Genomic DNA, 16,353 nt, shown 5'->3' with positions numbered 1-16,353 from the left:
AGACCGTGTGCAACTGGTATACAAAGGCTAAAACCCTTTATAGATAGGTCTGGCATACTGCGTGTTGGCGGGCGGTTGTCTAATTCTTCGTTGAATAATGATATAAAAAATCAAATTATCTTACCTAAAAGAAATCATCTTACAAAATTAATTATTGATTATTACCATAAAATCTATTTACATGTTGGTGTACAAACATTACAATATTTATTGCAAAGTATTGGATACTGTCAACTCGTAGTATTGTTTGACAAAGAGTATTTCAGTGTATTACTTGTTTCAGAAATAAGCCGAAAGCTGTGCAATCGCTTATGGGTGATTTGCCTTCTTTTCGAGTGGATAGGTGTCGTGCTTTTTTACGTGTTGGTGTTGATTATTGTGGGCATTTTATGATAAAACTAGGTACTCATAGAAATGCCAAACTTTATAAGTCCTATGTGTGTTTGTTTGTGTGTACGTGCAATCCACTTATAGTTAGTGTCAGAATTAACAGCTGAAGCCTTTATTGCTGTTTTTAAAACGATTTTGTAACCGTAGAGGTGTGTGTACGGATGTGTATTGTGATTGTGGTCAAAACTTTGTGAAAGCGAGTAAAATGGTATGTGAATTTAGTGTCTTGCATATTTTTTGTAATATCGTGCAGCATTATTGGCAACGATGGAGTCAAGAGTATCTCCATACGTTACAACAAAGGTCCAAGTGGACAGAGTCACGGAACAATGTTAAGATAGGCTCATTAGTGGTCCTCAAAGAGGACAATTTACCACCCTTGCAATGGCGTCTCGGTGTTATTGAGAATACGCATCCCGGCAAGGATGGTGTGGTTCGAGTGGTTTCTGTGCGCACTGCACAAGGTGTTTGCAAGCGTGCAGTTGTTAAAGTGTGTCCGCTCCCGGACAGTGAATAATATATTTTTATATTTTAGTCAATAATAGTATAGTTTAGTTATAGTGTAGTGTAGAAGCCGTCCGAGTGTTTATATTAGAGTGAGTGACTCTAAGGCGGGCGGTATGTAGCGTATTTAGGTGTATGCGTACGTTGAAACGTCTATGTTTTGTCTATGGAATGATTTTGACGTATGACGTACTTCCTTTTCTCTCTTCCCTTCTGGTGTGAGCCGCGGTAACGTGTGTTATGTGAGTGCGCCGCGCTTTTGAAATTAGCTTGTGTAACGGACTTATCCTTCTCCTATAATATCACCCATCCCTTTGGCTGTGTTCTTCGAGTGTATGAAGACCAAGGGAGCGCTCCCAAGAAGAACGTGTCTTCACCGAGCCCAGAGTTTTGAGGTAACACCCTTTTATACCAAAAATACAGTCCACTTTTCTCTCGCGCGTACAATATTTGAAATAATTTCTTAGAGCTAAAGTCCATTATAAGTTGCGAAACTTTATAAAATATTATTACTTTCTAGTTAATATTCAGTATAATATAAAAACGGCGTCAATTTAAAAATATAAACACGAGGTCGACTCGCAGAAATAAGTATACTTTAAAATAGATAAACAAGATTCTGCAAACCTCATTTTTGCAGATATTAAACGCAAATGGGATCCTTTGAAGCGCCTCAGGAAGCTGTTTATGCAGGCCGAAATGCACCGCCTATTCTGAAATTTATTATTTTGAACTTCATATTAAAGTCACGATTTAACTGTTCGGATATACCTTCTTTTATTTTTTTAATTTAAAAATAGAAATTGTTTAAATTTTTAATTAATGACTAGTTGTTGTCCGCGTCATCGCTCGTGGTTTAAGTATATCCTGCATATATCCTCCTCGGTGTAACACCTTGTTTCAAATCAAATTTCATCAAATTCGGTTCAGTGATTTGGACGTTGAAGAGCAACAGACTGGCGGACAGACAGACAGACGGACGGACGGACTTACATTTTATTTATTAGTATAAATTGTAGCATACATATAAAATTTTCACCCTTTGTTTTTCTTATGGAAATATGTACATATACGTCATTTGTTAGTTGCTAGTTGACGTTATTAATATTATACGAATAATGTATTTTTTTTAAATTTTTTTATAATATTTTCAATTCCGTAAATATCAGTCAAACCATTAAAATTTTGCTAGGTTTTTAAGTACGTTATTCTACAACTTCAACGTTTGTAAACTGTCGTTATAGCAGAGGTTGATCTAAGTGGTTAAAATATTTAAAAAAAAATCGAATTAATCTTCATTCGAGTTAGTTCTCAGAATATTAAAAAAATTAAATCATATCTAAAGATCATTTCGGACTGTAAATTTGGACAGACGGCCCGAAAACAAGATACTCTTTAATACATTTTTTTTTCATATGGAATACATCTCAATTATATATGTAAATACGATTAAATACATAATACATAAGTAATGTATATAAGTGAACGAATAATGTCCACCGTATTTTATCATCTATTTAAAAAAAAGAGGGACAAACTGTTCATGTGAAAGGAACTATTATTATTAACAAATTTTGAATCTTTTATATTATTAGCGTAAGTCGATTTTTGTCCCAGTGATTATGGGACGATAGCCGCACATACTAACTTGGTTATAGTCTCGTTTTAAAGAGTTCCATCCGTAGATGTGTAGAAAAATGAAGAATATTCTTGATTTCTGTTTATTAAATCATTATGATTTCACAGAGAATTAATTTTAGAGAGCTGAAAAAGTGACTAGCCACGTAGAGAGCCTCTATGGCTGCTTAAAACAAAAAACAAAAATCTGTTGAATAAGCGAGAAGTTTCTAGAAGTAGTATTTATATTAAAATCTCTATTTCTCCGCGACTTAGTTATTAGTTGTTATACAACAGTTCCACTGATCTCGTGTCCCACTTAACGAAGCAGAAAATAGTTTGAACCGAGAAAAATGTGAATTAGACTGTTTCCCTATTAACACTTGCATCACAAAGGCTTTATATAAAAAGAGCACAATGGGTAACAAACGAAAAAAAACAGCCGAGGCATAAAAAAAAAAATACTACCTCCAAGTTTATTTCCTTTTCTCCCTCACTCCTTGAGGCTAGGGATGAAAATGTAGCACAAAGCTAACGAATACCCGGCGAGTCGTTTGTCTTGGAAATGAATGAAGCAGGCTCCTTGAATATATTGACAAGTAGATTTGTAGTTCAAAGATTAGCTTATTTGAATATAATTCAAGATTTAAGTTTAATTTGACTTAATAATTTTCGCATTGAAATTGATATTGACTGGCATTTTACAAATTGTCAAGTGTATTTAAAGTTCTCAATGCTTCTACTACATTTCTGAGATAGATCAAAAAATTTTACCATTTTTTTTTTTGTGGTCAAAATTCTTTCACTTAACAATACAAGAAATGGCGAATCGGAATGACTATATGATTTCTTTTTTCATATTGATATTTATTTATATAAGAATTGATTACATATAAGTCATAGATAAAAGTATACTAATCAAAAAAAAAAAAACAGCTACTATGTCATAAACGCGTGAAATGGGGGTGATAATGCTAGCAGCATATTCAAAATTAAATTGCAATTTCTATGCACGGATAAAAATGACCCAAATTTAAAATGTTTAATTAAAAAAAATATATTTAAAATATATTTTAATGGAAGGAAGAAAAAAGACAAACAAATCAATTAACATATTTGTTGCGAGTTGTTAATGTTCTTACCGTATTATGCACTATACTACAACTAGGGACCAATTCCAAAGGTATGATAAAGGTCCATACCTTTCCGATTCCTCACAGAATATTACCTAAATAATTAAACTATGTAAGTTATTCTGATTATTTATATCGGTTACGATACTATTCAGATTACATTCCGATTCAACTTCGACCGACGACTGGATGTGTGTTAGTAGAATATACGTAATATAAACGGCTGAATCGATTATCGATATGATATCGATTGCGATAGAGTCAATTTGTTATTAGAATTGGAGCTCCGTTCTTGATTAAAATATCTTTATTTCATTTACTTACCCAGTTCGATTTTGATTTAAATATTTCGATAAAAAAATTGTCGAAATTATTTCACGAATCCATGCCTTAGAGTATTTTAAATTTCGAACAATGATCTGATATCAATATAAATTCAAAGTTCTCTATTAATCCTTATTTCTCCTTTCAATTCGAATCAGCTGTAGTAAGTGATAACAATATAATTTGAATTAAGACTACTTGGTGGTAGGGCTTTGTGCGAGCCCGTCTGGGTAGGTACCACCCACTCATCAGATATTCTACCGCCAAATAACAGTACTCTGTATTGTTGTGTTCCGGCTGGAAGGGTGAGTGAGCCAGTGTAATCACAGGCACAAGGGACATTACATCTTAGGTCCCAAGGTTGGTGGCGCATAGGTGATGTAAGGAATGGTTAATATTTCTTACGGCGCCTTTGTCTATGGGCGGTGGTGACCACTTACCATCAGGTGGCCCATATGCTCGTCCGCCAAACAATGCCATAAAAAAAAAAAAATGATTACGTCATCAAAGAGAAAGCCACAAGTCAATTTTAAAAGAAGAATTCTAATTAACAAACCCAAGTTTCCTTTGTGAACAATAAACGAGTAAAATTAGCGATAGAAGTTTTATCTCAAGAATTTAAAACTTAAAAACTTTTTTATCTTGGACTAATTAAGACGTACTAGTTTCTGGTTAGTTTGGTAAGATTTTTGTGGATTTATTCGAATGTATTTTTCATTATGAATTATTTAAATGAGATAAGCGTTTGTTTTTTTCCTTTGACTGCATAGATTATACTAGGTATAGTTTGTTCTGCTTTGTTTTCTATTGTAACGCGATAATCAGTTATTTATGTTTTAAAAACCTCGTTGGAAAAACGACTTAGGGTCTCGAAAAAGGTATTCGAGTTTTGTGATCAAGTTGACATTGTTACTCTTTAATCCGATAAAGAATCCTTCTTTCTTTCACGAATACATAACGAATACACCAGATTCTTTTGGATATTTCAAGGTCAAAGTTGCTGATTTATTTTTTGTCCTCCTTTCATTAGAATCGACTACACATACTTATTTTTTTTTTATAATTACATTTAATACTAAGATATCAATATATTTACTAACTATAAGAACTATAAGAATCATTTTTTAAACTAATTAGTCTCAGCGGCAAATAAGTACATAAATTGGGTCTCTGTTATTATTTATGGTTGATTTATCAAATAAATCAAGGAGCTGAATCGACGATGTATATTTTATTTGATTCCACTGTTATTTTAAACACGGAATGAGAACAGGAATTAATTTGAAGACGTACTGAAGCTAACTTTGTTAGTGGTCTCTTGTATTTCCGGGTGGAGCAAGGCAGGAATGAATTTATGTTTTGTTTAAAGGTTCCGCGCTAAATGAAATTATACGTTTAATAGCCTTCGGTCTTTCCAGCTGTCGTGTGATATAGTTTCGGCTAGTTTTGGCGTATGGTTTAATTAGTTAAACTATTTGGTCGCGGTCTTAGGTATGTAAGTAGATGATTTTTGCTGAGAAAACGTGTAGATATATATAGGAAATATTTTAAAAGTAAAGGTAAATCGGAGCACTCATATATTTTGAAAATTCACTTACCAGTTTTATAATTAAACTAGCTATAGTAAAAATATGTCCAGTTCGCAAATTTTACTATAACTTATGAAGAGTAGCCTAACTTACTCCTTATTATATCAGCTATCTGCTAGTGAAAGTCCCGTCAAAATCGTTCCAGCCGTTCTAGACATTAGCCGGTATAAATAGACAGATAGACAAAAATTGTAAAAAATGTTATTTTGGTAAATGTATCCGTACCGTGTATACAAAAATATGCATTAAGAAAAAAGCGATTACTTTAATAATACAAACAGACACTCGAATTTTATTATTTTTTATAATATGTCGTTTCATCGATTCCATTCCAAATTCAAATATTTATTTTCGAAAATTAAATTATTTAATATAACAATAAAATCATTCAAGGCGGCAAGAATAACTCGTTTGTATACGTATCTTTTGTATGTCTACATGAAAGAGACCGCAATACACGTCAGAGAGAGATAACATCAACAAAGAGACGTTGCATGCGTCCAGATATTATCACTTTGATGGATTAAATAAATCAGATTTCTGAATAAATAATTTATTCAAAATAACTTATTTGATATTATATATTAGTGGCATCATAATTAATATTTTCTTCGTTTATAAATTGTACCAAACAAGAACTCTAGTCGTTAAAAACTAGGCGGTAAATATAGTTAATATAATTGATGTTCTTGCGAACTGCGCTGCTGAATATAGAATCGGAACTTAGATAACGCAGTCGTCGCAAGAACTTTTACTTTATATCGAGTCGTGGGGATGAATGATCTTATTATATTGTGTAATAAGTTTAGTTGGCTTTATATCCGTCGGGGTAGGTAATATGTCATCAGATATTCTACACCCAATCAGTAATACAGGAGCCGAGATGGCCCAGTGGTTAGAAGGCGTGCAGGCAGGCTGAATTTTCATGTGATTTATTTGTGTTTATAATTCATTTCGTGCTTGGCGGTGAAGGAAAACATCAGGAGGAAACTTGCATGTGTCTAATTTCAACGAAATTCTGCCACATGTGTATTCCACCAACTCGCATTGGAGCAGCGTGGTGGAATATGTTCCATATCTTCTTCTTAAAGGGGGAGGAGGCCTTAGCCCGGCAGTGGGAAATTTACATGCTGCTAATGTAATGTAAAAATGTAATCAGTAATAGTTAGACAGACAGTTAGACAGACAAGGGACAAAAAAATCGTTTTTGCCGACTGTATAAAGTCGCGCTACGACCTAAGTGCGGGTGTAGTGACGTTTAAGTCGGGTTTAGACGCGTGCATTACCCAAAACATGAAAAATATATTAAGTTTTTAATATAGAATGAGAATGAATCGCAATTGCTCGATTTAGTAACCTTAGATATACTTGATATTAACATATATATATATATATATATATATCTGTCATTTTTGTACGGTAATTAATTTATTAATTTATGATAAACATCTTATGTATGAATTATGTACATCCCGGAATCGAAGGTTCTAGACCTCTGGAGGATTATAATATTTATTAATATCTCTTAAGGGTAAAACCTTAGTTTCATCGATTTGAGTAAATGGGTTGATAACTAAGTTAGTAATTTAATGGACTTACTTTCGCTCAAAGACGCGGTAGTTTGACACACTAAATCGTGCAAAGATAAACGGCTTAACATAGAATAAATTGAGGTATGTATTTACCCTGGCTCACTCGCTCGACAGATTACAAAAAATAAATTTAAGAGTACATACATATGTGTGTGCGTGCGTGTGTAATGACACTAAAACGAGGCTAGTTGTTAAGAATATATATATTTTTTATGCCACCGGATGATAAGTGATAAGAAATATTAACCATTCCTTACATCACCTATATATTTAATCTGTTATAAATTTTCCAATGCAGGCTGCATTAACTACTTCTATTTTATCTTTTATTTAATTTTTGCTCTTAATTTAATTGCTTATATTTACAATACGTTTATTGACCTCATTTCAATGTCACGTTACCTTTTCTTTTATATGTATGTTGAGTCATTCTTAAATTTTAATGATTGTGTAATTTTTATCAGTGGAAATTTAGCTGCTGTCTATTAAGCTATACGTGTCATGTCAATGTTTGTTTCATTAAAATAAAAATAAAAAAATAAATAAATTAATAACTATTCTATTATAATTTCAGTAGTTCGGGATGGCAAAATAAAATTATGTTGTACCATGTTGTTTCAATCTCTCTCTATATTTTTACAATGCCCCAATCATCCAATTGTTTTCCTTATGACAGCTCAATCACTTTTAAAATAAGAAATAGTGTTACATGCCAGTATTAAATGTTATAAAATAATATCAACTAAATTTGTACAAATTATTGATCAATTAATTACAATAATAATTGTAATAATAATAATAATGTGACGTTATTAATGATATTATTAATTATGATATCCTATGACGTAGCACCGTATTGGAGGCTAGGGCTAGTCTCGTAACACTATTTATTTTTACTCGGTGGTAGGGCTTTGTGCAAGCCCGTCTGGGTAGGTACCACCCACTCATCAGATATTCTACTGCCAAATAACAGTACACTGTATTGTTGTGTTCCGGTTAGAAGGGTGAGTGAGCCAGTGTAATCACAGGCACAAGGGACATAACATCTTAGTTCCCAAGGTTGGTGGCGCATAGGTGATGTAAGGAATGGTTAATATTTCTTACAGCGCCTTTTTCTATGGGCGGTGGTGACCACTTACCATCAGGTGGCCCATATGCTCGTCCGCCAACCAATGCCATAAAAAAAGGCTACCACCGGTTCGGAATGTAGATTTTTCTGAGAAGAACCGGCAAGAAACTCAATATTTAAAAATACAAAGTTGTGTTAGTTAAATAAAATTATATAATACATCCTGCCTGGTCAACAAGTATTAGCTCGACGCTTTTTTATCATCTACATATATAATCTTGTATCGAATAATATGCCTTCTTTACCAATGTATTTTTTAAAAATAATTTGAATTTATGAATCGGCAAAGTTAAAAATATCTGCGAAATTTTATTATAGAAACGGATACCTTGACCCAAGAAGGATTTATTGACTTTGCGGAGTCGGAAACTTGCTTGCTTGCTTATCTTTACTAAAAAAAAAGAATACATACGAATATTAAATGATACAGGATAAATATATGTTGTGTGTGTTCTGTTATTGTTATTTTTTATTGCTGTTAATAAAATAATAACATAATTTATCTACGTAAGGTACATAAAAAAACCTCAGTGGCGCAGTAATTCCTTGTTAGTTCTGGTTCATGCTACAATTGTTCACATTCTGTACACGTCATTCCTTCTCTGCCCTGGCCGGTTCCAAGCTCGTTCTCCAGGGCTTACAGGGTTCGGCGTAAATTATAAGCGATTGGTGGTTAATACGGATTATGATATTGCTTGAAACTGGTTCAACAGCTTCTATAACATCTTCATGAACGTTCTTCGTACGCATCTCATTGAACTCCTCGAAAACGCCTAGACTGATTTTGATAAAGTTTTTGTATGTGTTTGATTGGGTTCCAGTAGACGGTGCTTCAATCGTTACTTAGGGTTATTGGTTTTGTTAAAAAAAAAATAAGTAGAAATCTTACTTCAAATCGGGATGGGTTATACCGGGAGTTCATTCTAAATTATATTAATTTTAATTTAGATAATAATAAAATAAGTGTATCCTAAGTGTTTAATTTGTGTTTATAATTCATATCATGCTCGGTGGTGAAGGAAAACATCGTGAGGAAACCTGCATGTGTCACATTCTGCCTCATGTGTATTCCACCAGTCCAAACCTTCTCCTCAAAGGGAGAGGAGAGGATATTTAAGCAAAGGTATTAAACAGTATTACATAGGTACTAAATGCTGGCATAATTTTACAGCTGATCTGCCACTTTGTACAGTAATTCTGATGCACGACAACTTTTAGGTAATCAATCGAATTGTTTCGATGTCTGATATAACAAGGTCCCGTTATACATATATATATTATAAAAAATAAAAATATATATTCACGCTTGTCACGTAAACAGTCATACATAATTATTATTATTTTATATTTCATTGATCATTTTGTTTTACATTAAGTAAGGTCTTCTATTAGGTATGTATATACAATATTTTGATAGTAAACTATTCGAATCCCAAACAAATCTAAATAATCTATATCCATTTACATAAACCATTGCGTGTTATGGTATAAGTTTTATGTCATAATAATTGTGAATATATTTCATGTAGGCATTACAAAATCTCGTTTCTTTGTACAGATAAATATATTTAAACAACGATCGCTACGTTCTTATGCTTTGAAAACAACATTTCGAGAATATCTCCATCGAAGTTTTTACCCACGACTCTAGGATTCAAAGTTTTAAATGAGTGTAATTTAAAACTTGGCTAAAAGCTGTCGACTTAATTTACGATCGGTCATTTTGTTTCATTGTACACACTGATATCCAAGAGCGTAATGGACTTAAGGGTAAAACACGATGATTCAACAAAGTTCGATACGAAATGTATGAAAGGCAGATATCGTAATTCATGTGCTTTATTTATTTTTGTAATTCATATATTATAAGATCCTGCTGTGTTACCACCACGCAAACTATCATCGACAAGGAATAAATTATATAACTACTTGGTTGTAGGACGAGATGGCCCAATGGTTAAAACACGTGCATCTTAACCGATGATTTCGGGTTCAAGCCCAGGCAGGCACCACTGAATTTTCATGTGTTTAATTTGTGTTTATAATTCATCTCGTGCTCGACGGTATAGGAAAACATCGTGAGGAAACCTACATGTGTCTAATTTTAACGAAATGCCACATGTGTAGTCCACCAACCCGCAATGGAGAAGCGTGGTGGAATATGCTCCAAACTTTCTCCTCAAAGGGAGAGGAGGCCTTAGCCCGGCAGTGGGAAATTTACAGGCTGCTAGTGTGGTGTATAAGGAATGATAAATATTTCTTAAAGTAGCCAGTATCCATAAAAAGGCTACAAATCTTCTTTAGAGAATAGTCCTTTGCTCAACAATTGCACATCTACAGGTTTTATTACTTCATTGGTTTCAAAAAAATATATATAGAGAGTATTGCATTAATTACGTTAAGTAACCCTCAGTCGAGAGTATAAATTTAGTGTTTTTCATTAATTATAAAATCGTTGCGGCAAATAAAGTGACGATCTCATGTTTGATGTTGATCATCAGTCATGACGTTTTCACGGGTACGCCACTCCGAGGTCTCTGGTTAGATTCCCGGCCGAGTCGATGTAGAAAAAGTTCATTAGTTTTCTATGTTGTTTTGGGTCTGGGAGTTTGAGGTATCGTCGTTACTTCTGATTTTCCATAACACTAGTGCTATGCTTATATAGCTTTTATAGCTTCTTACATTGGGATCAGAGTAATGTATGTGATGTTGTCCAATATTAAATAAATTTTTACTAACCAGTATGTTACCATATTTTTTTATGTAATTTATGAAAACGTTTTACGTTGTTTGCGTTATTCAATGCGTAGAGTAGAGGGCAATGAACTCGTTTATACTATATGACTGTCTCACAGCTTAAACGCGTCGGCTTACATGCAAGTAGGATTCGTTCTTTGTGGCCTGTGCCTCAGATTGTTAAACAAAAGACAGATGAAGCGTACGGAACGTTGAAGTAAAGCAACAAAAGCCAACAAGTTCCCAGTACTGCGAAACGCATCTTTACAAAACAAGTCGAAAGTGTTGTCATTATTAGCTGTTTTTAAAGTCACTCTATATAACTTATCAGCTGAATCAGCGGCTTTACCCTCGCGAAATATGTAAAACACAAACTTTCAACCGTTTTAATCCCTTATGAACGGATTTTCGTAAACTCCGTTCTTAGCCGATGTCTACAACCTATAACCTGTCAAATTTCAAGTTTGTAGGTCTTATAGTCCCTGAGATTTCATGTTTAATCAGTGAGTGGTATTTCGCTTATATATGTATATATATAGATTATTTGTTAAAGGGATGTCACATTTAATACTTACAATTATATTAACTGTGACAAAACAAAAAGAATTAAAAAAAAATATCTGCACACATTAACCGGAGTTTGAATTTGTTTATAGATTCGTATTCGCTTATGTTACTTCACTTTAACGATCCGTGCGCCTTTTGTTTAATCTAAGGCTTCCGAAAACAACATTTTAGTATACTATACTATACATATATATTATATATTTTATATTAATTCACTGTGATAATATTATTAATTTATATAGTACTAGCTGTGCCCGCGACTTCGTGCGCGTTGTTTGAATTTAAGTTATTTGGATATTGTAGCGTGATTTTATTTTTATTCTATAAATAATTCTAAAATAAAATTAGCCTAAGTTACTCCTTATTACATCCGCTATCTGCCAGTGAAAGTCCCGTTGAAATCGGTTCAACCGTTCCAGAGATTAGTCGGAACAAACAGACAGACATACAGACGGACAAAAATTGTAAAAAATGGTATTTTGGTTATTTTAATATTACAAACAGACATATTATTGTTAGATAGGTTATACATATGTATAGATTTGTTATTTAATCTCGTTTTGAATTTAGCATTTAGCCCTCGCGGTTATTACACTGGTGTACTCATCCTTCAAGCCGGACTACATTGTTGTAAACCGGTTAGAATTTATGTTTAACGGTTGAATAATTAACGAGATGACTTATCCAGACTGATTTGTACAAAAAAAAAAACAGTAAAATACATATTACAGTTTATTTGGTTTATAATAAGATATTAGAATGAACCCCTAGCTAAGCCAACGCCATCAGTTTTAACGACATAACATAGGCATAAGATGAGAGCCGAGATGGCCCAGTGGTTAGAATGCGTGCATCTTAACCGATGATTGCTGGTTCAAACCCAGCCAGGAACCACTAATTTTCATGTGTTTAATATGAGTGATGTTTTCCTTCACTCGGTGGTAAAGGAAAACATCGCGAGGTAACCTGCATGTGTCTGTGTCTTCATGTGAATCCAGCAACCCGCATTGGAGCAACCTGGTGGAATTTGCTCCAAACCTTCTCCTCCTTTATTCCCTGCACATTGTTGAATTCAACATATGCAACTTTATGAGGTTATTATTAACGAGAGGAATTTTAAACAGAGAAAATGTTGCTTGGATTTAAACTTGCGATGTTTAGTAAAAAAACATGCTATTTTATCCACTAAACTTTCTCGGCACAGTTGTTTAATTGCTCGATAACCAGTTGAGGCATACAAGCGTAGCATGTTGTTTTGTTTTAGAAGCAAAAATGTTTGTCTAGTAATATTTATAGCTGCACTTCTGATGTATTGTTTTTTTATGTGTAGAGTAAGCTCGGAACGGAAGAGCAAACGGAACAAGGTTAGCGTTTGTAAATATGTTTGAAACAAACGACAATTTATTTTTGTTGGTTTTAATTTATGAAACGAAATTGGGCTTCTTTGAATGTTTGAATTTTAATTTAAATTAATTTGAATTACGTATAAATATGTTACAGTAAGTTTGGTTGGGTTTCAGACGCGTACAAACATAAATATTTTTTTACGATATACAACGTGGGTGGACGGGCAACATACCTGATAGTGAGTGGTTATCACCGCAAAGACATTGTCCATGAAAGAAATATTGACTATACCTTACATCACCAATTCGCTGCCAATCTTGAGAACTAAATGTTACACTGGCTGGCTGGGCCTGTTGTTACACTGGCTCACTGACTCTTCAAACCGGAACACAACGATACTAAGTATTTCTGATTCGCGGTAAACTATCTCTACTAAGACCGACCACAAAGGAGTAAGGGGATTTTGAAAATAGTTTTATAAGTTATTTCAAATAGAAAATACATTATTGTTTCCTTATTGTTATCATTCACACAATTTACTATATTTTATTTAAGTCCGTAATTTTAGTACGTGCTGTTTGTGTATCTATATATATACACATATATTGTTAACGGTACTCTAGACGTTTTCGTATATTTTCAATATAAAATATTGTTTATAGTACGTACAACATTTATATGTTGTAGCTACTGTCGTGCAAAGGATATTAATTTAATTGTAAGTAAAATGTTTAAGTTGTTGGTTTCTTTGTCTTTATCGTCGATATAAAAATGTAAAGAGCTGATGAGTTTGTTTGTTTGTTTAATTTAAACTGAGCTCAGAAAGTGCTGGACCGATTCGAAAAATTCTTTTAGTTTTAGATAGCGATATATATCCTCGCCACGACCAATAGGAGCGGAGAATTTGCAAAAAGAGCGGGAAATTTTTGAAAGCTTCCGGTGCATGGGCTTTGTATACGGTTAAACGGTTTCGCAAAAATCTATTATAACAGAAATGTTACCCTTTAAAAATTAAAAAAAAAACCTCAACAACATATATCTAAAATCTTTTGAGGTTGGCTCACGATAATCTTTTTTATTGTAATCAACTTTGTTATAAAATAATATATTATTTGCGAAGATGTTTTATGAACATAATATAAATCCTTATCCAAATAAAAATAATATTCATAAAACTGCCCTTAAAATTATTTGATACCAATAAATATTTTATTAGATATGATAGTTGACCGAATCATAGTTTTCAGTTCACCCTCCTAATAAATAATGTTGAATCACTCCTAAGTTTTAGTTACCTACATAATAAGATAGTAGACTTAGACCTAGTAATTTTATTTAACGTTCTGAAGTTCCACTGTTACTGATAATAGCGTGATGCAGATAAAACTACATAGACTTTACAAATATTTTCAACTTCCACGCGAACGAAGGCGGGAAAAAGCTAGTTTTAAAATAAATCTGAAACATTTTATCCCCATATAAATTGCTCCATAGGAAATCGAATGGGTTGAATCTGTTTTTTTTTTGTCGAATTCAATCAAAACAAGATAGGTTGCGTTATTCGTTTGTTTTTCGTTCACTGTAAAAAAGTGCAAAATGACGAAATAATCGTCATCACCGAGCCGAGAGGGCGCTGAGAGCGCGAGGATGTTTCTGGTTAAAGGGGGCAAATGGGGCAAAAGGGGGCATTGGCATTTGCATTTATTTTCCCGCGTTTTGTGGTGACAAAAACGTCGTGAAGAAACATCCAGCGATTAAATATACGAGTGTTTTTACGAAAATGAAAATATATTTAAATATATGACTGACTGACTTAAATATATATAAACGCGTGCATCTCAACCGATGATTTCGGGTTCAAGCCCAGGCAAGCACCACTGAATTTTCATGTGCTTAATTTATCATCTCGTGTTCGGCGGTGAAGGAAAACATCGTGAGGAAACCTGCATGTGTCTAATTTCAACGAAATTCTGCCACATGTGTATTCCACCAACCCGCATTGGAGCAGCGTGGTGAAATATGCTCTAAGCCTTCTCCTCAAGGGAGAGGAGGCCTTAGCCCAGCAGTGGGAAATTTACAGGCTGTTTTTTATGTTATATGACTGACTTTATTTATTTTACATGGTGTGATTGTTTTTATAATACATAAATTAAAAAATAATACCAGATGAAATATGTCTTAAAGGCCTACATCTACAAAATGTAACAAGACTGGAGTTATCAATTTAACCAAACAAAATAAAATTCAAATTATTAATAAAAATATAATACAAAACATTCTATGTAATTGTTATCTAAATAATGTTGCTATATATTCCATCAGCAATACTTTAATTACCAGACTGGAGCAATTCATATGGATTCAAATTTAAGTTAAAAGTCAAGTTATAATCATCAGCCTCTTCCAATTGTTTTCACGTTAAGATTTCAGATAGATTAGAGATAACCTGTTATGTTTACTAGCAATACCTTACTGTGAAAAAATAAAAACTTGGTGGCAGGATTGAACCAATGTAACTACAGACACACAAAAAAATGAATACTCTCTTGTTTCACTTAGCTTCAGACGTGTTTTCTAGGCCATTTTATAATGGACTTGTATCAGTACATAACGTTGGACAAAACATTTAAAATTGTCTCCGTAATAAATTACAGCTGATTTGTTGCCACAATTCCGAATTTCGAATTTGAATTTTGACCCAAATCCGTTACTAAAGTTTCAATGAAATTCTGCGATTCGAAATCAAATTGAAATTGTCCTATTTCTGTTTAAAATGGAACGTCGATGTTTGCCTACGTCACGTGTTCATATAATTGTTCCAATTTTAGTTCACAATAATATGTTGAACTTTATTTAGGAACAATGGCGTTCTTATGAAACAAATATTGGGATGAAGTGGGCCATTGAAGAGAATACTTGGGTTTTAATGAAAATGGACAATTGAATTCGTATCAGAGGATTTCTTTTGCTATTCTAGATATATAGTCGAACCTACTCATATATTGGAAGCAGTATAAAATACCCTTTGTGCTGTCAATACGCAGCCAATAATGAAATCTGATATTATTTATTATCTACCTGTAATCGGCCTAATTCTAGTAAAGCTGTCCACAGCAGTATCGATGTCTCACCAAGGTTGTATCGTCTAACCAAACATTTTACGGTTCTCTCATATTGATCAGACCAATATGACCAGACGCGAAATAGAGTGGCGTTAAGGCTTCGTTCCGGAAATATTTCATTGAATATTTTTGCATTTTAAAGGTAAAATTGAGTAACCTAACTTTGCCTTCAAGCCTTCATGCAACTTTTGAAGATGTACATCATATTCTAATGGATTGGGTCCGGAAAGGATTTGAACGTTGGCAAATATAATATGCGTTCTCGTATTTCCAGAATCAAGGAAAGTGAAAGTATTATTGATG

Source organism: Vanessa atalanta, chromosome 21 (assembly GCF_905147765.1).
Source record: "Vanessa atalanta chromosome 21, ilVanAtal1.2, whole genome shotgun sequence".
NCBI lineage: Eukaryota > Metazoa > Arthropoda > Insecta > Lepidoptera > Nymphalidae > Vanessa > Vanessa atalanta.
Note: the sequence above shows the minus strand (reverse complement) of the source record.